At 47.2% G+C, this 23,844-nt stretch overlaps 16 non-coding genes across 16 annotated transcripts; 3 read left to right on the forward strand and 13 right to left on the reverse strand.

The window, feature by feature from the left end:
- Window positions 1-553: 553 nt before the first annotated feature.
- Window positions 554-626, reverse strand: trnav-cac (transfer RNA valine (anticodon CAC)). The gene has a single exon. It is a non-coding gene; the product is annotated as a tRNA-Val (tRNA).
- Window positions 627-2,303: 1,677 nt separating this feature from the next.
- Window positions 2,304-2,376, reverse strand: trnav-cac (transfer RNA valine (anticodon CAC)). Its single transcript has one exon. It is a non-coding gene; the product is annotated as a tRNA-Val (tRNA).
- A 1,679-nt stretch (window positions 2,377-4,055) lies between these two features.
- Window positions 4,056-4,128, reverse strand: trnav-cac (transfer RNA valine (anticodon CAC)). The gene has a single exon. It is a non-coding gene; the product is annotated as a tRNA-Val (tRNA).
- Window positions 4,129-5,712: 1,584 nt separating this feature from the next.
- trnav-cac (transfer RNA valine (anticodon CAC)) lies at window positions 5,713-5,785 on the reverse strand. The gene has a single exon. It is a non-coding gene; the product is annotated as a tRNA-Val (tRNA).
- Window positions 5,786-7,464: 1,679 nt separating this feature from the next.
- Window positions 7,465-7,537, reverse strand: trnav-cac (transfer RNA valine (anticodon CAC)). The gene has a single exon. It is a non-coding gene; the product is annotated as a tRNA-Val (tRNA).
- A 1,674-nt stretch (window positions 7,538-9,211) lies between these two features.
- On the reverse strand, window positions 9,212-9,284 carry trnav-cac (transfer RNA valine (anticodon CAC)). The gene has a single exon. It is a non-coding gene; the product is annotated as a tRNA-Val (tRNA).
- Window positions 9,285-10,963: 1,679 nt separating this feature from the next.
- On the reverse strand, window positions 10,964-11,036 carry trnav-cac (transfer RNA valine (anticodon CAC)). Its single transcript has one exon. It is a non-coding gene; the product is annotated as a tRNA-Val (tRNA).
- A 662-nt stretch (window positions 11,037-11,698) lies between these two features.
- On the forward strand, window positions 11,699-11,770 carry trnae-cuc (transfer RNA glutamic acid (anticodon CUC)). Its single transcript has one exon. It is a non-coding gene; the product is annotated as a tRNA-Glu (tRNA).
- A 938-nt stretch (window positions 11,771-12,708) lies between these two features.
- Window positions 12,709-12,781, reverse strand: trnav-cac (transfer RNA valine (anticodon CAC)). The gene has a single exon. It is a non-coding gene; the product is annotated as a tRNA-Val (tRNA).
- Window positions 12,782-14,453: 1,672 nt separating this feature from the next.
- On the reverse strand, window positions 14,454-14,526 carry trnav-cac (transfer RNA valine (anticodon CAC)). The gene has a single exon. It is a non-coding gene; the product is annotated as a tRNA-Val (tRNA).
- A 1,678-nt stretch (window positions 14,527-16,204) lies between these two features.
- Window positions 16,205-16,277, reverse strand: trnav-cac (transfer RNA valine (anticodon CAC)). The gene has a single exon. It is a non-coding gene; the product is annotated as a tRNA-Val (tRNA).
- Window positions 16,278-16,939: 662 nt separating this feature from the next.
- On the forward strand, window positions 16,940-17,011 carry trnae-cuc (transfer RNA glutamic acid (anticodon CUC)). Its single transcript has one exon. It is a non-coding gene; the product is annotated as a tRNA-Glu (tRNA).
- A 939-nt stretch (window positions 17,012-17,950) lies between these two features.
- On the reverse strand, window positions 17,951-18,023 carry trnav-cac (transfer RNA valine (anticodon CAC)). The gene has a single exon. It is a non-coding gene; the product is annotated as a tRNA-Val (tRNA).
- A 662-nt stretch (window positions 18,024-18,685) lies between these two features.
- Window positions 18,686-18,757, forward strand: trnae-cuc (transfer RNA glutamic acid (anticodon CUC)). Its single transcript has one exon. It is a non-coding gene; the product is annotated as a tRNA-Glu (tRNA).
- Window positions 18,758-21,463: 2,706 nt separating this feature from the next.
- trnav-cac (transfer RNA valine (anticodon CAC)) lies at window positions 21,464-21,536 on the reverse strand. Its single transcript has one exon. It is a non-coding gene; the product is annotated as a tRNA-Val (tRNA).
- A 1,677-nt stretch (window positions 21,537-23,213) lies between these two features.
- Window positions 23,214-23,286, reverse strand: trnav-cac (transfer RNA valine (anticodon CAC)). The gene has a single exon. It is a non-coding gene; the product is annotated as a tRNA-Val (tRNA).
- Window positions 23,287-23,844: the final 558 nt, after the last annotated feature.

Below are 23,844 nucleotides of genomic sequence, written 5' to 3' on the forward strand. Positions count from 1 at the left end.
CTCCAACCCACGACTCTGAGATTAAGAGTCTCATGCTCTACCGACTGAGCTAGCCGGGCCAAGACACAGACGCGAGACCTCAGGACCGGCAACTTTCTGATCTGGTTCTTCTCTGAGAAATGCCTTCTGACTCTGAACCCCATAAAGCACAGCGGTGCTCTTGCTCTCGCCGTCTCCTTGCAAAGTCTCTGCTCCGGACAACCGCTAAGAGGCATCTACGTCGTGATCATTGAACATCAAAATCAAGGCGCTGTGCTCTTGCTCTCGCTGTCTCCTTGCAAGGTCTCTGCTCCGGACAACCGCTAAGAGGCATCTATGTCGTAATCGTTGAACATGAAAATCAAGCCGCTTGGTTGCATCTTTTCTTTGGCATAATTTTACTTCTCACATGCTGGTTGAATTATGAGCCAAATGTAGAGCTATTCAGACAGCGAAAACTCAGACTTTGTGGAATGTCACGCATTAGCTCGGTGTGTGAAACTACGGAATAATTGCAACTTGGTTTCACCGGTGTCTTGGTTTTGAAGCTTGGGCCAAAAGCGATAGGCAGGCATGTTTCCACTCGGTTTCGAACCGAGGACCTTTCGCGTGTGAGGCGAACGTGATAACCACTACACTATGGAAACAACTCACATTCAGCACCTTCCTCAACCAAAGGAAATTTTATTTAATCTGATAATTGTCAGTGGCTGATGAAATACCAGCAGCTGGCCTCCTTTGTAATGCCATCATGTCCACTTGCTAGCATCAGTTCTTTCTTCAGACGACTTTAATCAAGCACATGGAAACTGACTTGACCCCGGTATAAAATCTCTTCCTCGTACTACACAAGATTCAGAAACACAAAGCAACCGCTGTTTTCATAGCCCATCAGTTAACAAGACTCTTCTCACTATCATAATTGGATTGGTAAGGTATCGTTGCATTTCAGAAGGATCAATGATTTCACACTCAAATTCTGCAAGGTCTCTGCTTCGGACAACCGCTAAGAAGCATCTACGTTGTGATCATTGAACATCAAAATCAAGGCACTTGGTTGCATCTTTTCTTTGCATAATTTTATTTCTCACATGCTGTTTGGATTCTGAGCCAAATGTAGAACTATTCAGACAGCGAAAACTGACACTTTGTGGAACGTCACACATTGGGTCGGTGTGTGAGGAATAAGAGTGCTACAGAGCACTTTGGCGAAATGTGCCGTGAAGACAAAATGCCTAGCCAGGTCTGACCTGAAGGGGCACTTGTGAGTATTTCTGTATGACAGAGCGCAAAGCACTACTGTGGGGGGTCCCTGGTGGTCTAGCGGTCAGGATTTGGCGCTCTCACCGCCACGGCCCGGGTTCGATTCCCAGTCAGGGAACTCCAGGGGCGTCTGCTTGGGATTCTTTTTTTTTTTTTTTTTTTGTCTTTCCCTCCACTTCCCATTGTGACCCTTTTGGTTAGCTTCTGACTTTTGTGACCTAACCGATGTCCTCCCAGCATAGTTGTGCCCTCAGCTTACTTCTCATTCTTCAGTTTTTCACTCCTGGCCACTAAAACAAGCAACAGGGCATTTTCAAGTCAGCTGCACGACAACACAGACGTTCCACCTGCATGGGAGAACACAGCACATTCAGCAGGTCCTATGCGGCCTCTCACAAGAAGGCAGAACGAGTCACGCTGATGTTTTGTTGACGGCGGGACTCTTCATGTTCACGTTTCGGAGGGTCATGGGCTTCTATGCCTCAAGAAGACAGCACCCAGCGTGGGGCTCCAACCCACGACTCTGAGATTAAGAGTCTCATGCTCTACCGACTGAGCTAGCCGGGCCAAGACACAGACGCGAGACCTCAGGACCGGCAACTTTCTGATCTGGTTCTTCTCTGAGAAATGCCTTCTGACTCTGAACCCCATAAAGCACAGCGGTGCTCTTGCTCTCGCCGTCTCCTTGCAAAGTCTCTGCTCCGGACAACCGCTAAGAGGCATCTACGTCGTGATCATTGAACATCAAAATCAAGGCGCTGTGCTCTTGCTCTCGCTGTCTCCTTGCAAGGTCTCTGCTCCGGACAACCGCTAAGAGGCATCTATGTCGTAATCGTTGAACATGAAAATCAAGCCGCTTGGTTGCATCTTTTCTTTGGCATAATTTTACTTCTCACATGCTGGTTGAATTATGAGCCAAATGTAGAGCTATTCAGACAGCGAAAACTCAGACTTTGTGGAATGTCACGCATTAGCTCGGTGTGTGAAACTACGGAATAATGGCAACTTGGTTTCACCGGTGTCTTGGTTTTGAAGCTTGGGCCAAAAGCGATAGGCAGGCATGTTTCCACTCGGTTTCGAACCAAGGACCTTTCGCGTGTGAGGCAAACGTGATAACCACTACACTATGGAAACAACTCACATTCAGCACCTTCCTCAACCAAAGGAAATTTTATTTAATCTGATAATTGTCAGTGGCTGATGAAATACCAGCAGCTGGCCTCCTTTGTAATGCCATCATGTCCACTTGCTAGCATCAGTTCTTTCTTCAGACGACTTTAATCAAGCACATGGAAACTGACTTGACCCCGGTATAAAATCTCTTCCTCGTACTACACAAGATTCAGAAACACAAAGCAACCGCTGTTTTCATAGCCCATCAGTTAACAAGACTCTTCTCACTATCATAATTGGATTGGTAAGGTATCGTTGCATTTCAGAAGGATCAATGATTTCACACTCAAATTCTGCAAGGTCTCTGCTTCGGACAACCGCTAAGAAGCATCTACGTTGTGATCATTGAACATCAAAATCAAGGCACTTGGTTGAATCTTTTCTTTGCATAATTTTATTTCTCACATGCTGTTTGGATTCTGAGCCAAATGTAGAACTATTCAGATAGCGAAAACTGACACTTTGTGGAACGTCACACATTGGGTCGGTGTGTGAGGAATAAGAGTGCTACAGAGCACTTTGGCGAAATGTGCCGTGAAGACAAAATGCCTAGCCAGGTCTGACCTGAAGGGGCACTTGTGAGTATTTCTGTATGACAGAGCGCAAAGCACTACTGTGGGGGGTCCCTGGTGGTCTAGCGGTCAGTATTTGGCGCTCTCACCGCCACGGCCCGGGTTCGATTCCCGGTCAGGGAACTCCAGGGGCGTCTGCTTGGGATTCTTTTTTTTTTTTTTTTTTTTTGTCTTTCCCTCCACTTCCCATTGTGACCCTTTTGGTTAGCTTCTGACTTTTGTGACCTAACCGATGTCCTCCCAGCATAGTTGTGCCCTCAGCTTACTTCTCACTCTTCAGTTTTTCACTCCTGGCCACTAAAACGAGCAACAGGGCATTTTCAAGTCAGCTGCACGACAACACAGACGTTCCACCTGCATGGGAGAACACAGCACATTCAGCAGGTCCTATGCGGCCTCTCACAAGAAGGCAGAACGAGTCACGCTGATGTTTTGTTGACGGCGGGACTCTTCATGTTCACGTCTCGGAGGGTCATGGGCTTCTATGCCTCAAGAAGACAGCACCCAGCGTGGGGCTCCAACCCACGACTCTGAGATTAAGAGTCTCATGCTCTACCGACTGAGCTAGCCGGGCCAAGACACAGACGCGAGACCTCAGGACCGGCAACTTTCTGATCTGGTTCCTCTCTGAGAAATGCCTTCTGACTCTGAACCCCATAAAGCACAGCGGTGCTCTTGCTCTCGCCGTCTCCTTGCAAAGTCTCTGCTCCGGACAACCGCTAAGAGGCATCTACGTCGTGATCATTGAACATCAAAATCAAGGCGCTGTGCTCTTGCTCTCGCTGTCTCCTTGCAAGGTCTCTGCTCCGGACAACCGCTAAGAGGCATCTATGTCGTAATCGTTGAACATGAAAATCAAGCCGCTTGGTTGCATCTTTTCTTTGGCATAATTTTACTTCTCACATGCTGGTTGAATTATGAGCCAAATGTAGAGCTATTCAGACAGCGAAAACTCAGACTTTGTGGAATGTCACGCATTAGCTCGGTGTGTGAAACTACGGAATAATGGCAACTTGGTTTCACCGGTGTCTTGGTTTTGAAGCTTGGGCCAAAAGCGATAGGCAGGCATGTTTCCACTCGGTTTCGAACCAAGGACCTTTCGCATGTGAGGCGAACGTGATAACCACTACACTATGGAAACAACTGACATTCAGCACCTTCCTCAACCAATGGAAATTTTATTTAATCTGATAATTGTCAGTGGCTGATGAAATACCAGCAGCTGGCCTCCTTTGTAATGCCATCATGTCCACTTGCTAGCATCAGTTCTTTCTTCAGACGACTTTAATCAAGCACATGGAAACTGACTTGACCCCGGTATAAAATCTCTTCCTCGTACTACACAAGATTCAGAAACACAAAGCAACCGCTGTTTTCATAGCCCATCAGTTAACAAGACTCTTCTCACTATCATAATTGGATTGGTAAGGTATCGTTGCATTTCAGAAGGATCAATGATTTCACACTCAAATTCTGCAAGGTCTCTGCTTCGGACAACCGCTAAGAAGCATCTACGTTGTGATCATTGAACATCAAAATCAAGGCACTTGGTTGCATCTTTTCTTTGCATAATTTTATTTCTCACATGCTGTTTGGATTCTGAGCCAAATGTAGAACTATTCAGACAGCGAAAACTGTCACTTTGTGGAACGTCACACATTGGGTCGGTGTGTGAGGAATAAGAGTGCTACAGAGCACTTTGGCGAAATGTGCCGTGAAGACAAAATGCCTAGCCAGGTCTGACCTGAAGGGGCACTTGTGAGTATTTCTGTATGACAGAGCGCAAAGCACTACTGTGGGGGGTCCCTGGTGGTCTAGCGGTCAGTATTTGGCGCTCTCACCGCCACGGCCCGGGTTCGATTCCCGGTCAGGGAACTCCAGGGGCGTCTGCTTGGGATTCTTTTTTTTTTTTTTTTTTTTTTTTGTCTTTCCCTCCACTTCCCATTGTGACCCTTTTGGTTAGCTTCTGACTTTTGTGACCTAACCGATGTCCTCCCAGCATAGTTGTGCCCTCAGCTTACTTCTCATTCTTCAGTTTTTCACTCCTGGCCACTAAAACGAGCAACAGGGCATTTTCAAGTCAGCTGCACGACAACACAGACGTTCCACCTGCATGGGAGAACACAGCACATTCAGCAGGTCCTATGCGGCCTCTCACAAGAAGGCAGAACGAGTCACGCTGATGTTTTGTTGACGGCGGGACTCTTCATGTTCACGTCTCGGAGGGTCATGGGCTTCTATGCCTCAAGAAGACAGCACCCAGCGTGGGGCTCCAACCCACGACTCTGAGATTAAGAGTCTCATGCTCTACCGACTGAGCTAGCCGGGCCAAGACACAGACGCGAGACCTCAGGACCGGCAACTTTCTGATCTGGTTCTTCTCTGAGAAATGCCTTCTGACTCTGAACCCCATAAAGCACAGCGGTGCTCTTGCTCTCGCCGTCTCCTTGCAAGGTCTCTGCTCCGTACAACCGCTAAGAGGCATCTATGTCGTAATCGTTGAACATGAAAATCAAGCCGCTTGGTTGCATCTTTTCTTTGGCATAATTTTACTTCTCACATGCTGGTTGAATTATGAGCCAAATGTAGAGCTATTCAGACAGCGAAAACTCAGACTTTGTGGAATGTCACGCATTAGCTCGGTGTGTTAAACTACGGAATAATGGCAACTTGGTTTCACCGGTGTCTTGGTTTTGAAGCTTGGGCCAAAAGCGATAGGCAGGCATGTTTCCACTCGGTTTCGAACCGAGGACCTTTCGCATGTGAGGCGAACGTGATAACCACTACACTATGGAAACAACTCACATTCAGCACCTTCCTCAACCAAAGGAAATTTTATTTAATCTGATAATTGTCAGTGGCTGATGAAATACCAGCAGCTGGCCTCCTTTGTAATGCCATCATGTCCACTTGCTAGCATCAGTTCTTTCTTCAGACGACTTTAATCAAGCACATGGAAACTGACTTGACCCCGGTATAAAATCTCTTCCTCGTACTACACAAGATTCAGAAACACAAAGCAACCGCTGTTTTCATAGCCCATCAGTTAACAAGACTCTTCTCACTATCATAATTGGATTGGTAAGGTATCGTTGCATTTCAGAAGGATCAATGATTTCACACTCAAATTCTGCAAGGTCTCTGCTTCGGACAACCGCTAAGAAGCATCTACGTTGTGATCATTGAACATCAAAATCAAGGCACTTGGTTGCATCTTTTCTTTGCATAATTTTATTTCTCACATGCTGTTTGGATTCTGAGCCAAATGTAGAACTATTCAGACAGCGAAAACTGACACTTTGTGGAACGTCACACATTGGGTCGGTGTGTGAGGAATAAGAGTGCTACAGAGCACTTTGGCGAAATGTGCCGTGAAGACAAAATGCCTAGCCAGGTCTGACCTGAAGGGGCACTTGTGAGTATTTCTGTATGACAGAGCGCAAAGCACTACTGTGGGGGGTCCCTGGTGGTCTAGCGGTCAGGATTTGGCGCTCTCACCGCCACGGCCCAGGTTCGATTCCCGGTCAGGGAACTCCAGGGGCGTCTGCTTGGGATTCTTTTTTTTTTTTTTTTTTTTTGTCTTTCCCTCCACTTCCCATTGTGACCCTTTTGGTTAGCTTCTGACTTTTGTGACCTAACCGATGTCCTCCCAGCATAGTTGTGCCCTCAGCTTACTTCTCATTCTTCAGTTTTTCACTCCTGGCCACTAAAACGAGCAACAGGGCATTTTCAAGTCAGCTGCACGACAACACAGACGTTCCACCTGCATGGGAGAACACAGCACATTCAGCAGGTCCTATGCGGCCTCTCACAAGAAGGCAGAACGAGTCACGCTGATGTTTTGTTGACGGCGGGACTCTTCATGTTCACGTCTCGGAGGGTCATGGGCTTCTATGCCTCAAGAAGACAGCACCCAGCGTGGGGCTCCAACCCACGACTCTGAGATTAAGAGTCTCATGCTCTACCGACTGAGCTAGCCGGGCCAAGACACAGACGCGAGACCTCAGGACCGGCAACTTTCTGATCTGGTTCTTCTCTGAGAAATGCCTTCTGACTCTGAACCCCATAAAGCACAGCGGTGCTCTTGCTCTCGCCGTCTCCTTGCAAAGTCTCTGCTCCGGACAACCGCTAAGAGGCATCTACGTCGTGATCATTGAACATCAAAATCAAGGCGCTGTGCTCTTGCTCTCGCTGTCTCCTTGCAAGGTCTCTGCTCCGGACAACCGCTAAGAGGCATCTATGTCGTAATCGTTGAACATGAAAATCAAGCCGCTTGGTTGCATCTTTTCTTTGGCATAATTTTACTTCTCACATGCTGGTTGAATTATGAGCCAAATGTAGAGCTATTCAGACAGCGAAAACTCAGACTTTGTGGAATGTCACGCATTAGCTCGGTGTGTGAAACTACGGAATAATGGCAACTTGGTTTCACCGGTGTCTTGGTTTTGAAGCTTGGGCCAAAAGCGATAGGCAGGCATGTTTCCACTCGGTTTCGAACCGAGGACCTTTCGCGTGTGAGGCGAACGTGATAACCACTACACTATGGAAACAACTCACATTCAGCACCTTCCTCAACCAAAGGAAATTTTATTTAATCTGATAATTGTCAGTGGCTGATGAAATACCAGCAGCTGGCCTCCTTTGTAATGCCATCATGTCCACTTGCTAGCATCAGTTCTTTCTTCAGACGACTTTAATCAAGCACATGGAAACTGACTTGACCCCGGTATAAAATCTCTTCCTCGTACTACACAAGATTCAGAAACACAAAGCAACCGCTGTTTTCATAGCCCATCAGTTAACAAGACTCTTCTCACTATCATAATTGGATTGGTAAGGTATCGTTGCATTTCAGAAGGATCAATGATTTCACACTCAAATTCTGCAAGGTCTCTGCTTCGGACAACCGCTAAGAAGCATCTACGTTGTGATCATTGAACATCAAAATCAAGGCACTTGGTTGCATCTTTTCTTTGCATAATTTTATTTCTCACATGCTGTTTGGATTCTGAGCCAAATGTAGAACTATTCAGACAGTGAAAACTGACACTTTGTGGAACGTCACACATTGGGTCGGTGTGTGAGGAATAAGAGTGCTACAGAGCACTTTGGCGAAATGTGCCGTGAAGACAAAATGCCTAGCCAGGTCTGACCTGAAGGGGCACTTGTGAGTATTTCTGTATGACAGAGCGCAAAGCACTACTGTGGGGGGTCCCTGGTGGTCTAGCGGTCAGGATTTGGCGCTCTCACCGCCACAGCCCGGGTTTGATTCCCGGTCAGGGAACTCCAGGGGCGTCTGCTTGGGATTCATTTATTTTTTTTTTTGTCTTTCCCTCCACTTCCCATTGTGACCCTTTTGGTTAGCTTCTGACTTTTGTGACCTAACCGATGTCCTCCCAGCATAGTTGTGCCCTCAGCTTACTTCTCACTCTTCAGTTTTTCACTCCTGGCCACTAAAACGAGCAACAGGGCATTTTCAAGTCAGCTGCACGACAACACAGACGTTCCACCTGCATGGGAGAACACAGCACATTCAGCAGGTCCTATGCGGCCTCTCACAAGAAGGCAGAACGAGTCACGCTGATGTTTTGTTGACGGCGGGACTCTTCATGTTCACGTCTCGGAGGGTCATGGGCTTCTATGCCTCAAGAAGACAGCACCCAGCGTGGGGCTCCAACCCACGACTCTGAGATTAAGAGTCTCATGCTCTACCGACTGAGCTAGCCGGGCCAAGACACAGACGCGAGACCTCAGGACCGGCAACTTTCTGATCTGGTTCTTCTCTGAGAAATGCCTTCTGACTCTGAACCCCATAAAGCACAGCGGTGCTCTTGCTCTCGCCGTCTCCTTGCAAAGTCTCTGCTCCGGACAACCGCTAAGAGGCATCTACGTCGTGATCATTGAACATCAAAATCAAGGCGCTGTGCTCTTGCTCTCGCTGTCTCCTTGCAAGGTCTCTGCTCCGGACAACCGCTAAGAGGCATCTATGTCGTAATCGTTGAACATGAAAATCAAGCCGCTTGGTTGCATCTTTTCTTTGGCATAATTTTACTTCTCACATGCTGGTTGAATTATGAGCCAAATGTAGAGCTATTCAGACAGCGAAAACTCAGACTTTGTGGAATGTCACGCATTAGCTCGGTGTGTGAAACTACGGAATAATGGCAACTTGGTTTCACCGGTGTCTTGGTTTTGAAGCTTGGGCCAAAAGCGATAGGCAGGCATGTTTCCACTCGGTTTCGAACCGAGGACCTTTCGCGTGTGAGGCGAACGTGATAACCACTACACTATGGAAACAACTCACATTCAGCACCTTCCTCAACCAAAGGAAATTTTATTTAATCTGATAATTGTCAGTGGCTGATGAAATACCAGCAGCTGGCCTCCTTTGTAATGCCATCATGTCCACTTGCTAGCATCAGTTCTTTCTTCAGACGACTTTAATCAAGCACATGGAAACTGACTTGACCCCGGTATAAAATCTCTTCCTCGTACTACACAAGATTCAGAAACACAAAGCAACCGCTGTTTTCATAGCCCATCAGTTAACAAGACTCTTCTCACTATCATAATTGGATTGGTAAGGTATCGTTGCATTTCAGAAGGATCAATGATTTCACACTCAAATTCTGCAAGGTCTCTGCTTCGGACAACCGCTAAGAAGCATCTACGTTGTGATCATTGAACATCAAAATCAAGGCACTTGGTTGCATCTTTTCTTTGCATAATTTTATTTCTCACATGCTGTTTGGATTCTGAGCCAAATGTAGAACTATTCAGACAGCGAAAACTGTCACTTTGTGGAACGTCACACATTGGGTCGGTATGTGAGGAATAAGAGTGCTACAGAGCACTTTGGCGAAATGTGCCGTGAAGACAAAATGCCTAGCCAGGTCTGACCTGAAGGGGCACTTGTGAGTATTTCTGTATGACAGAGCGCAAAGCACTACTGTGGGGGGTCCCTGGTGGTCTAGCGGTCAGTATTTGGCGCTCTCACCGCCACGGCCCGGGTTCGATTCCCGGTCAGGGAACTCCAGGGGCGTCTGCTTGGGATTCTTTTTTTTTTTTTTTTTTTTTGTCTTTCCCTCCACTTCCCATTGTGACCCTTTTGGTTAGCTTCTGACTTTTGTGACCTAACCGATGTCCTCCCAGCATAGTTGTGCCCTCAGCTTACTTCTCATTCTTCAGTTTTTCACTCCTGGCCACTAAAACGAGCAACAGGGCATTTTCAAGTCAGCTGCACGACAACACTGACGTTCCACCTGCATGGGAGAACACAGCACATTCAGCAGGTCCTATGCGGCCTCTCACAAGAAGGCAGAACGAGTCACGCTGATGTTTTGTTGACGGCGGGACTCTTCATGTTCACGTCTCGGAGGGTCATGGGCTTCTATGCCTCAAGAAGACAGCACCCAGCGTGGGGCTCCAACCCACGACTCTGAGATTAAGAGTCTCATGCTCTACCGACTGAGCTAGCCGGGCCAAGACACAGACGCGAGACCTCAGGACCGGCAACTTTCTGATCTGGTTCTTCTCTGAGAAATGCCTTCTGACTCTGAACCCCATAAAGCACAGCGGTGCTCTTGCTCTCGCCGTCTCCTTGCAAAGTCTCTGCTCCGGACAACCGCTAAGAGGCATCTACGTCGTGATCATTGAACATCAAAATCAAGGCGCTGTGCTCTTGCTCTCGCTGTCTCCTTGCAAGGTCTCTGCTCCGGACAACCGCTAAGAGGCATCTATGTCGTAATCGTTGAACATGAAAATCAAGCCGCTTGGTTGCATCTTTTCTTTGGCATAATTTTACTTCTCACATGCTGGTTGAATTATGAGCCAAATGTAGAGCTATTCAGACAGCGAAAACTCAGACTTTGTGGAATGTCACGCATTAGCTCGGTGTGTGAAACTACGGAATAATGGCAACTTGGTTTCACCGGTGTCTTGGTTTTGAAGCTTGGGCCAAAAGCGATAGGCAGGCATGTTTCCACTCGGTTTCGAACCGAGGACCTTTCGCGTGTGAGGCGAACGTGATAACCACTACACTATGGAAACAACTCACATTCAGCACCTTCCTCAACCAAAGGAAATTTTATTTAATCTGATAATTGTCAGTGGCTGATGAAATACCAGCAGCTGGCCTCCTTTGTAATGCCATCATGTCCACTTGCTAGCATCAGTTCTTTCTTCAGACGACTTTAATCAAGCACATGGAAACTGACTTGACCCCGGTATAAAATCTCTTCCTCGTACTACACAAGATTCAGAAACACAAAGCAACCGCTGTTTTCATAGCCCATCAGTTAACAAGACTCTTCTCACTATCATAATTGGATTGGTAAGGTATCGTTGCATTTCAGAAGGATCAATGATTTCACACTCAAATTCTGCAAGGTCTTTGCTTCGGACAACCGCTAAGAAGCATCTACGTTGTGATCATTGAACATCAAAATCAAGGCACTTGGTTGCATCTTTTCTTTGCATAATTTTATTTCTCACATGCTGTTTGGATTCTGAGCCAAATGTAGAACTATTCAGACAGCGAAAACTGACACTTTGTGGAACGTCACACATTGGGTCGGTGTGTGAGGAATAAGAGTGCTACAGAGCACTTTGGCGAAATGTGCCGTGAAGACAAAATGCCTAGCCAGGTTTGACCTGAAGGGGCACTTGTGAGTATTTCTGTATGACAGAGCGCAAAGCACTACTGTGGGGGGTCCCTGGTGGTCTAGCGGTCAGGATTTGGCGCTCTCACCGCCACGGCCCGGGTTCGATTCCCGGTCAGGGAACTCCAGGGGCGTCTGCTTGGGATTCTTTTTTTTTTTTTTGTCTTTCCCTCCACTTCCCATTGTGACCCTTTTGGTTAGCTTCTGACTTTTGTGACCTAACCGATGTCCTCCCAGCATAGTTGTGCCCTCAGCTTACTTCTCATTCTTCAGTTTTTCACTCCTGGCCACTAAAACGAGCAACAGGGCATTTTCAAGTCAGCTGCACGACAACACAGACGTTCCACCTGCATGGGAGAACACAGCACATTCAGCAGGTCCTATGCGGCCTCTCACAAGAAGGCAGAACGAGTCACGCTGATGTTTTGTTGACGGCGGGACTCTTCATGTTCACGTCTCGGAGGGTCATGGGCTTCTATGCCTCAAGAAGACAGCACCCAGCGTGGGGCTCCAACCCACGACTCTGAGATTAAGAGTCTCATGCTCTACCGACTGAGCTAGCCGGGCCAAGACACAGACGCGAGACCTCAGGACCGGCAACTTTCTGATCTGGTTCTTCTCTGAGAAATGCCTTCTGACTCTGAACCCCATAAAGCACAGCGGTGCTCTTGCTCTCGCCGTCTCCTTGCAAAGTCTCTGCTCCGGACAACCGCTAAGAGGCATCTACGTCGTGATCATTGAACATCAAAATCAAGGCGCTGTGCTCTTGCTCTCGCTGTCTCCTTGCAAGGTCTATGCTCCGGACAACCGCTAAGAGGCATCTATGTCGTAATCGTTGAACATGAAAATCAAGCCGCTTGGTTGCATCTTTTCTTTGGCATAATTTTACTACTCACATGCTGGTTGAATTATGAGCCAAATGTAGAGCTATTCAGACAGCGAAAACTCAGACTTTGTGGAATGTCACGCATTAGCTCGGTGTGTGAAACTACGGAATAATGGCAACTTGGTTTCACCGGTGTCTTGGTTTTGAAGCTTGGGCCAAAAGCGATAGGCAGGCATGTTTCCACTCGGTTTCGAACCGAGGACCTTTCGCGTGTGAGGCGAACGTGATAACCACTACACTATGGAAACAACTCACATTCAGCACCTTCCTCAACCAAAGGAAATTTTATTTAATCTGATAATTGTCAGTGGCTGATGAAATACCAGCAGCTGGCCTCCTTTGTAATGCCATCATGTCCACTTGCTAGCATCAGTTCTTTCTTCAGACGACTTTAATCAAGCACATGGAAACTGACTTGACCCCGGTATAAAATCTCTTCCTCGTACTACACAAGATTCAGAAACACAAAGCAACCGCTGTTTTCATAGCCCATCAGTTAACAAGACTCTTCTCACTATCATAATTGGATTGGTAAGGTATCGTTGCATTTCAGAAGGATCAATGATTTCACACTCAAATTCTGCAAGGTCTCTGCTTCGGACAACCGCTAAGAAGCATCTACGTTGTGATCATTGAACATCAAAATCAAGGCACTTGGTTGCATCTTTTCTTTGCATAATTTTATTTCTCACATGCTGTTTGGATTCTGAGCCAAATGTAGAACTATTCAGACAGCGAAAACTGACACTTTGTGGAACGTCACACATTGGGTCGGTGTGTGAGGAATAAGAGTGCTACAGAGCACTTTGGCGAAATGTGCCGTGAAGACAAAATGCCTAGCCAGGTCTGACCTGAAGGGGCACTTGTGAGTATTTCTGTATGACAGAGCGCAAAGCACTACTGTGGGGGGTCCCTGGTGGTCTAGCGGTCAGGATTTGGCGCTCTCACCGCCACGGCCCAGGTTCGATTCCCGGTCAGGGAACTCCAGGGGCGTCTGCTTGGGATTCTTTTTTTTTTTTTTGTCTTTCCCTCCACTTCCCATTGTGACCCTTTTGGTTAGCTTCTGACTTTTGTGACCTAACCGATGTCCTCCCAGCATAGTTGTGCCCTCAGCTTACTTCTCATTCTTCAGTTTTTCACTCCTGGCCACTAAAACGAGCAACAGGGCATTTTCAAGTCAGCTGCACGACAACACAGACGTTCCACCTGCATGGGAGAACACAGCACATTCAGCAGGTCCTATGCGGCCTCTCACAAGAAGGCAGAACGAGTCACGCTGATGTTTTGTTGACGGCGGGACTCTTCATGTTCACGTCTCGGAGGGTCATGGGCTTCTATGCCTCAAGAAGACAGCACCCAGCGTGGGGCTCCAACCCACGACTCTGAGATTAAGAGTCTCATGCTCTACCGACTGAGCTAGCCGGGCCAAGACACAGACGCGAGACCTCAGGACCGGCAACTTTCTGATCTGGTTCTTCTCTGAGAAATGCCTTCTGACTCTGAACCCCATAAAGCACAGCGGTGCTCTTGCTCTCGCCGTCTCCTTGCAAAGTCTCTGCTCCGGACAACCGCTAAGAGGCATCTACGTCGTGATCATTGAACATCAAAATCAAGGCGCTGTGCTCTTGCTCTCGCTGTCTCCTTGCAAGGTCTATGCTCCGGACAACCGCTAAGAGGCATCTATGTCGTAATCGTTGAACATGAAAATCAAGCCGCTTGGTTGCATCTTTTCTTTGGCATAATTTTACTTCTCACATGCTGGTTGAATTATGAGCCAAATGTAGAGCTATTCAGACAGCGAAAACTCAGACTTTGTGGAATGTCACGCATTAGCTCGGTGTGTGAAACTACGGAATAATGGCAACTTGGTTTCACCGGTGTCTTGGTTTTGAAGCTTGGGCCAAAAGCGATAGGCAGGCATGTTTCCACTCGGTTTCGAACCGAGGACCTTTCGCGTGTGAGGCGAACGTGATAACCACTACACTATGGAAACAACTCACATTCAGCACCTTCCTCAACCAAAGGAAATTTTATTTAATCTGATAATTGTCAGTGGCTGATGAAATACCAGCAGCTGGCCTCCTTTGTAATGCCATCATGTCCACTTGCTAGCATCAGTTCTTTCTTCAGACGACTTTAATCAAGCACATGGAAACTGACTTGACCCCGGTATAAAATCTCTTCCTCGTACTACACAAGATTCAGAAACACAAAGCAACCGCTGTTTTCATAGCCCATCAGTTAACAAGACTCTTCTCACTATCATAATTGGATTGGTAAGGTATCGTTGCATTTCAGAAGGATCAATGATTTCACACTCAAATTCTGCAAGGTCTCTGCTTCGGACAACCGCTAAGAAGCATCTACGTTGTGATCATTGAACATCAAAATCAAGGCACTTGGTTGCATCTTTTCTTTGCATAATTTTATTTCTCACATGCTGTTTGGATTCTGAGCCAAATGTAGAACTATTCAGACAGCGAAAACTGACACTTTGTGGAACGTCACACATTGGGTCGGTGTGTGAGGAATAAGAGTGCTACAGAGCACTTTGGCGAAATGTGCCGTGAAGACAAAATGCCTAGCCAGGTCTGACCTGAAGGGGCACTTGTGAGTATTTCTGTATGACAGAGCGCAAAGCACTACTGTGGGGGGTCCCTGGTGGTCTAGCGGTCAGGATTTGGCGCTCTCACCGCCACGGCCCGGGTTCGATTCCTGGTCAGGGAACTCCAGGGGCGTCTGCTTGGGATTCTTTTTTTTTTTTTTTTTTTTGTCTTTCCCTCCACTTCCCATTGTGACCCTTTTGGTTAGCTTCTGACTTTTGTGACCTAACCGATGTCCTCCCAGCATAGTTGTGCCCTCAGCTTACTTCTCACTCTTCAGTTTTTCACTCCTGGCCACTAAAACGAGCAACAGGGCATTTTCAAGTCAGCTGCACGACAACACAGACGTTCCACCTGCATGGGAGAACACAGCACATTCAGCAGGTCCTATGCGGCCTCTCACAAGAAGGCAGAACGAGTCACGCTGATGTTTTGTTGACGGCGGGACTCTTCATGTTCACGTCTCGGAGGGTCATGGGCTTCTATGCCTCAAGAAGACAGCACCCAGCGTGGGGCTCCAACCCACGACTCTGAGATTAAGAGTCTCATGCTCTACCGACTGAGCTAGCCGGGCCAAGACACAGACGCGAGACCTCAGGACCGGCAACTTTCTGATCTGGTTCTTCTCTGAGAAATGCCTTCTGACTCTGAACCCCATAAAGCACAGCGGTGCTCTTGCTCTCGCCGTCTCCTTGCAAAGTCTCTGCTCCGGACAACCGCTAAGAGGCATCTACGTCGTGATCATTGAACATCAAAATCAAGGCGCTGTGCTCTTGCTCTCGCTGTCTCCTTGCAAGGTCTCTGCTCCGGACAACCGCTAAGAGGCATCTATGTCGTAATCGTTGAACATGAAAATCAAGCCGCTTGGTTGCATCTTTTCTTTGGCATAATTTTACTTCTCACATGCTGGTTGAATTATGAGCCAAATGTAGAGCTATTCAGACAGCGAAAACTCAGACTTTGTGGAATGTCACGCATTAGCTCGGTGTGTGAAACTACGGAATAATGGCAACTTGGTTTCACCGGTGTCTTGGTTTTGAAGCTTGGGCCAAAAGCGATAGGCAGGCATGTTTCCACTCGGTTTCGAACCGAGGACCTTTCGCGTGTGAGGCGAACGTGATAACCACTACACTATGGAAACAACTCACATTCAGCACCTTCCTCAACCAAAGGAAATTTTATTTAATCTGATAATTGTCAGTGGCTGATGAAATACCAGCAGCTGGCCTCCTTTGTAATGCCATCATGTCCACTTGCTAGCATCAGTTCTTTCTTCAGACGACTTTAATCAAGCACATGGAAACTGACTTGACCCCGGTATAAAATCTCTTCCTCGTACTACACAAGATTCAGAAACACAAAGCAACCGCTGTTTTCATAGCCCATCAGTTAACAAGACTCTTCTCACTATCATAATTGGATTGGTAAGGTATCGTTGCATTTCAGAAGGATCAATGATTTCACACTCAAATTCTGCAAGGTCTCTGCTTCGGACAACCGCTAAGAAGCATCTACGTTGTGATCATTGAACATCAAAATCAAGGCACTTGGTTGCATCTTTTCTTTGCATAATTTTATTTCTCACATGCTGTTTGGATTCTGAGCCAAATGTAGAACTATTCAGACAGCGAAAACTGACACTTTGTGGAACGTCACACATTGGGTCGGTGTGTGAGGAATAAGAGTGCTACAGAGCACTTTGGCGAAATGTGCCGTGAAGACAAAATGCCTAGCCAGGTCTGACCTGAAGGGGCACTTGTGAGTATTTCTGTATGACAGAGCGCAAAGCACTACTGTGGGGGGTCCCTGGTGGTCTAGCGGTCAGGATTTGGCGCTCTCACCGCCACGGCCCGGGTTCGATTCCCGGTCAGGGAACTCCAGGGGCGTCTGCTTGGGATTCTTTTTTTTTTTTTTTATCTTTCCCTCCACTTCCCATTGTGACCCTTTTGGTTAGCTTCTGATTTTGTGACCTAACCGATGTCCTCCCAGCATAGTTGTGCCCTCAGCTTACTTCTCACTCTTCAGTTTTTCACTCCTGGCCACTAAAACGAGCAACAGGGCATTTTCAAGTCAGCTGCACGACAACACAGACGTTCCACCTGCATGGGAGAACACAGCACATTCAGCAGGTCCTATGCGGCCTCTCTCAAGAAGGCAGAACGAGTCACGCTGATGTTTTGTTGACGGCGGGACTCTTCATGTTCACGTCTCGGAGGGTCATGGGCTTCTATGCCTCAAGAAGACAGCACCCAGCGTGGGGCTCCAACCCACGACTCTGAGATTAAGAGTCTCATGCTCTACCGACTGAGCTAGCCGGGCCAAGACACAGACGCGAGACCTCAGGACCGGCAACTTTCTGATCTGGTTCTTCTCTGAGAAATGCCTTCTGACTCTGAACCCCATAAAGCACAGCGGTGCTCTTGCTCTCGCCGTCTCCTTGCAAAGTCTCTGCTCCGGACAACCGCTAAGAGGCATCTACGTCGTGATCATTGAACATCAAAATCAAGGCGCTGTGCTCTTGCTCTCGCTGTCTCCTTGCAAGGTCTCTGCTCCGGACAACCGCTAAGAGGCATCTATGTCGTAATCGTTGAACATAAAAAATCAAGCCGCTTGGTTGCATCTTTTCTTTGGCATAATTTTACTTCTCACATGCTGGTTGAATTATGAGCCAAATGTAGAGCTATTCAGACAGCGAAAACTCAGACTTTGTGGAATGTCACGCATTAGCTCGGTGTGTGAAACTACGGAATAATGGCAACTTGGTTTCACCGGTGTCTTGGTTTTGAAGCTTGGGCCAAAAGCGATAGGCAGGCATGTTTCCACTCGGTTTCGAACCGAGGACCTTTTGCGTGTGAGGCGAACGTGATAACCACTACACTATGGAAACAACTCACATTCAGCACCTTCCTCAACCAAAGGAAATTTTATTTAATCTGATAATTGTCAGTGGCTGATGAAATACCAGCAGCTGGCCTCCTTTGTAATGCCATCATGTCCACTTGCTAGCATCAGTTCTTTCTTCAGACGACTTTAATCAAGCACATGGAAACTGACTTGACCCCGGTATAAAATCTCTTCCTCGTACTACACAAGATTCAGAAACACAAAGCAACCGCTGTTTTCATAGCCCATCAGTTAACAAGACTCTTCTCACTATCATAATTGGATTGGTAAGGTATCGTTGCATTTCAGAAGGATCAATGATTTCACACTCAAATTCTGCAAGGTCTCTGCTTCGGACAACCGCTAAGAAGCATCTACGTTGTGATCATTGAACATCAAAATCAAGGCACTTGGTTGCATCTTTTCTTTGCATAATTTTATTTCTCACATGCTGTTTGGATTCTGAGCCAAATGTAGAACTATTCAGACAGCGAAAACTGACACTTTGTGGAACGTCACACATTGGGTCGGTGTGTGAGGAATAAGAGTGCTACAGAGCACTTTGGCGAAATGTGCCGTGAAGACAAAATGCCTAGCCAGGTCTGACCTGAAGGGGCACTTGTGAGTATTTCTGTATGACAGAGCGCAAAGCACTACTGTGGGGGGTCCCTGGTGGTCTAGCGGTCAGGATTTGGCGCTCTCACCGCCACGGCCCGGGTTCGATTCCCGGTCAGGGAACTCCAGGGGCGTCTGCTTGGGATTCTTTTTTTTTTTTTTTTTTTTGTCTTTCCCTCCACTTCCCATTGTGACCCTTTTGGTTAGCTTCTGACTTTTGTGACCTAACCGATGTCCTCCCAGCATAGTTGTGCCCTCAGCTTACTTCTCATTCTTCAGTTTTTCACTCCTGGCCACTAAAACGAGCAACAGGGCATTTTCAAGTCAGCTGCACGACAACACAGACGTTCCACCTGCATGGGAGAACACAGCACATTCAGCAGGTCCTATGCGGCCTCTCACAAGAAGGCAGAACGAGTCACGCTGATGTTTTGTTGACGGCGGGACTCTTCATGTTCACGTCTCGGAGGGTCATGGGCTTCTATGCCTCAAGATGTAAGGACATAAAACTATAGGTCTTGCAGGCCCCAAATCTGACCAGCCTGCAGCAGTCTATTTCAGAGCTCCGCTGACCCAGGCAAGACTGGACTCAACTCTTCAAAACACCCCTTTTAAGGAATGCAAAGCCCTGCCGGCTCCTGAGAATAACTGGAGCAATACAGAAAAAGCAAGACCTTTCACCCCCTGGAGTGGCCGGAGTTCCGCAGTCAATCCACAGAACAACAGCTGTCAGTCCCCAGACACAGACACCTTTTCCACTAGAAATAGGATAACTCACCACACATAGATGTTAGGGACAAATACACGCATGTTTGGTCTCGTTTGAATAGGCATGAGACGAGGAGTATTACACTCTCAGAGTTAAGGCAGTAGAACTTTCCCCAAGGGAAATATAGATAATTCGGCTAAATCTACAAAAATGTGAAAGCCTCCCACATGGTAGAACAAGGGAATTATAACCTCCCCCTAAAGTGATCTGATTGGCTGGGGACTTGAGAACCAAGGCCAGCAATGGCCCTAAAATTAACTATTGACCGAAATTGGTCAATCTTCAGAGACATGCCATCACCTGGTTGGGATACTTAAGGAAGGGCCTCAGAAGAGGTCGGGGAGTCACTCTGTAATCAGAGCTCCCGCAGAGAACTGGGCGAAAGTCCATCTGTAGTCAGATACTTTCCGCAGAACTTTGTGCACTCTCAGCTGAGGTATGTGATGGTTTTATATTGTATTTGTCAAAATGTATTTACAAGTATGTGTGGCCACATGTCAATGATTGGATATTGTAATATGTTTAATAAATGTTGTCTTGATTACTTCATGACTGTCTGATTTGCTAACTTCTTTATAAACTTTCCAGATTGGGCTTCGATCCTGATTAGGACTAAAGTGGTAAATACTATCTTGCAGCCTCTGAGTTAAATACCTTTTATCCGGGTCCCAAACTCGACTGCCCAAGTTAAGTTAGGTGGGTACCAGAACCGCACCTCTGGAGTTCGCACACGCTCAGTTACGGGCCGACTTAACCTCTGAGGTCAACACATGCTGATGAAAGGTACCGGTCTACCCTCTGAGGGGCGTACACACTATGTTCCTAGGCACCGGGCATAGTCCCTGAGACGCTCACATGGTAAGACAATGGGCGGCATCGGCGGAGTCCCTGAGACGAGCCCAAAGTAAAGCCTCGTACAAACTACCGCAACAAAAGGTGCGCCGTCACAGCCGCTGAGGTTGACACATGTTATGATATGGGCTGCCCCCGGCTGAGCCTCTGAGGTGGACGTACATGTGGTTCGGGTAAACATCGACTTAATCTCCGAGGCACCCACATGCTCAGTAATTGGCAGACACTGAGCCTTTGGGGAATTATATAGGTCGAGGGACCCGAATAATCAGAGGCTGATATTGTCTTAAATGGTGGCGGTTTCCGTACCTCTAAGACAAACCCTGTGGAACAAGCCCACGGATCGCCCTGTCGGCCGAGGCAAATCTGGCGGGCTCCTTCATCAGGGGTAAACTAGAGTTGGTAATCTAAAGGAGAGTCTCGAAGTAATCCAAACAACATAAACGTCATGACTACAATATATTTAAATAAGGTTATTAATAAAATGGAGTCAGATATGTGTCTAAAAGAATATTTTGTATATTAAAAAGGGTAAGTAATTCCCAGGAGCGCTTGGAAGGACCAACACGCATTCACAGCCTTCGGCTGCGCCATTGGATTCCGCCATTGGGCCAGTGGGCGGCTCCCTACAAAGAAGACAGCACCCAGCGTGGGGCTCCAACCCACGACTCTGAGATTAAGAGTCTCATGCTCTACCGACTGAGCTAGCCGGGCCAAGACACAGACGCGAGACCTCAGGACCGGCAACTTTCTGATCTGGTTCTTCTCTGAGAAATGCCTTCTGACTCTGAACCCCATAAAGCACAGCGGTGCTCTTGCTCTCGCCGTCTCCTTGCAAAGTCTCTGCTCCGGACAACCGCTAAGAGGCATCTACGTCGTGATCATTGAACATCAAAATCAAGGCGCTGTGCTCTTGCTCTCGCTGTCTCCTTGCAAGGTCTATGCTCCGGACAACCGCTAAGAGGCATCTATGTCGTAATCGTTGAACATGAAAATCAAGCCGCTTGGTTGCATCTTTTCTTTGGCATAATTTTACTTCTCACATGCTGGTTGAATTATGAGCCAAATGTAGAGCTATTCAGACAGCGAAAACTCAGACTTTGTGGAATGTCACGCATTAGCTCGGTGTGTGAAACTACGGAATAATGGCAACTTGGTTTCACCGGTGTCTTGGTTTTGAAGCTTGGGCCAAAAGCGATAGGCAGGCATGTTTCCACTCGGTTTCGAACCGAGGACCTTTCGCGTGTGAGGCGAACGTGATAACCACTACACTATGGAAACAACTCACATTCAGCACCTTCCTCAACCAAAGGAAATTTTATTTAATCTGATAATTGTCAGTGGCTGATGAAATACCAGCAGCTGGCCTCCTTTGTAATGCCATCATGTCCACTTGCTAGCATCAGTTCTTTCTTCAGACGACTTTAATCAAGCACATGGAAACTGACTTGACCCCGGTATAAAATCTCTTCCTCGTACTACACAAGATTCAGAAACACAAAGCAACCGCTGTTTTCATAGCCCATCAGTTAACAAGACTCTTCTCACTATCATAATTGGATTTGTAAGGTATCGTTGCATTTCAGAAGGATCAATGATTTCACACTCAAATTCTGCAAGGTCTCTGCTTCGGACAACCGCTAAGAAGCATCTACGTTGTGATCATTGAACATCAAAATCAAGGCACTTGGTTGCATCTTTTCTTTGCATAATTTTATTTCTCACGTGCTGTTTGGATTCTGAGCCAAATGTAGAACTATTCAGACAGCGAAAACTGACACTTTGTGGAACGTCACACATTGGGTCGGTGTGTGAGGAATAAGAGTGCTACAGAGCACTTTGGCGAAATGTGCCGTGAAGACAAAATGCCTAGCCAGGTCTGACCTGAAGGGGCACTTGTGAGTATTTCTGTATGACAGAGCGCAAAGCACTACTGTGGGGGGTCCCTGGTGGTCTAGCGGTCAGGATTTGGCGCTCTCACCGCCACAGCCCGGGTTCGATTCCTGGTCAGGGAACTCCAGGGGCGTCTGCTTGGGATTATTTTTTTTTTTTTTTTTTTGTCTTTCCCTCCACTTCCCATTGTGACCCTTTTGGTTAGCTTCTGACTTTTGTGACCTAACCGATGTCCTCCCAGCATAGTTGTGCCCTCAGCTTACTTCTCACTCTTCAGTTTTTCACTCCTGGCCACTAAAACGAGCAACAGGGCATTTTCAAGTCAGCTGCACGACAACACAGACGTTCCACCTGCATGGGAGAACACAGCACATTCAGCAGGTCCTATGCGGCCTCTCACAAGAAGGCAGAACGAGTCACGCTGATGTTTTGTTGACGGCGGGACTCTTCATGTTCACGTCTCGGAGGGTCATGGGCTTCTATGTCTCAAGAAGACAGCACCCAGCGTGGGGCTCCAACCCACGACTCTGAGATTAAGAGTCTCATGCTCTACCGACTGAGCTAGCCGGGCCAAGACACAGACGCGAGACCTCAGGACCGGCAACTTTCTGATCTGGTTCTTCTCTGAGAAATGCCTTCTGACTCTGAACCCCATAAAGCACAGCGGTGCTCTTGCTCTCGCCGTCTCCTTGCAAAGTCTCTGCTCCGGACAACCGCTAAGAGGCATCTACGTCGTGATCATTGAACATCAAAATCAAGGCGCTGTGCTCTTGCTCTCGCTGTCTCCTTGCAAGGTCTCTGCTCCGGACAACCGCTAAGAGGCATCTATGTCGTAATCGTTGAACATGAAAATCAAGCCGCTTGGTTGCATCTTTTCTTTGGCATAATTTTACTTCTCACATGCTGGTTGAATTATGAGCCAAATGTAGAGCTATTCAGACAGCGAAAACTCAGACTTTGTGGAATGTCACGCATTTGCTCGGTGTGTGAAACTACGGAATAATGGCAACTTGGTTTCACCGGTGTCTTGGTTTTGAAGCTTGGGCCAAAAGCGATAGGCAGGCATGTTTCCACTCGGTTTCGAACCGAGGACCTTTCGCGTGTGAGGCGAACGTGATAACCACTACACTATGGAAACAACTCACATTCAGCACCTTCCTCAACCAAAGGAAATTTTATTTAATCTGATAATTGTCAGTGGCTGATGAAATACCAGCAGCTGGCCTCCTTTGTAATGCCATCATGTCCACTTGCTAGCATCAGTTCTTTCTTCAGACGACTTTAATCAAGCACATGGAAACTGACTTGACCCCGGTATAAAATCTCTTCCTCGTACTACACAAGATTCAGAAACACAAAGCAACCGCTGTTTTCATAGCCCATCAGTTAACAAGACTCTTCTCACTATCATAATTGGATTGGTAAGGTATCGTTGCATTTCAGAAGGATCAATGATTTCACACTCAAATTCTGCAAGGTCTCTGCTTCGGACAACCGCTAAGAAGCATCTACGTTGTGATCATTGAACATCAAAATCAAGGCACTTGGTTGCATCTTTTCTTTGCATAATTTTATTTCTCACATGCTGTTTGGATTCTGAGCCAAATGTAGAACTATTCAGACAGCGAAAACTGACACTTTGTGGAACGTCACACATTGGGTCGGTGTGTGAGGAATAAGAGTGCTACAGAGCACT

This window comes from Brienomyrus brachyistius, chromosome 5 (assembly GCF_023856365.1).
Source record: "Brienomyrus brachyistius isolate T26 chromosome 5, BBRACH_0.4, whole genome shotgun sequence".
In the NCBI taxonomy this organism is placed as follows: Eukaryota; Metazoa; Chordata; class Actinopteri; order Osteoglossiformes; family Mormyridae; genus Brienomyrus; species Brienomyrus brachyistius.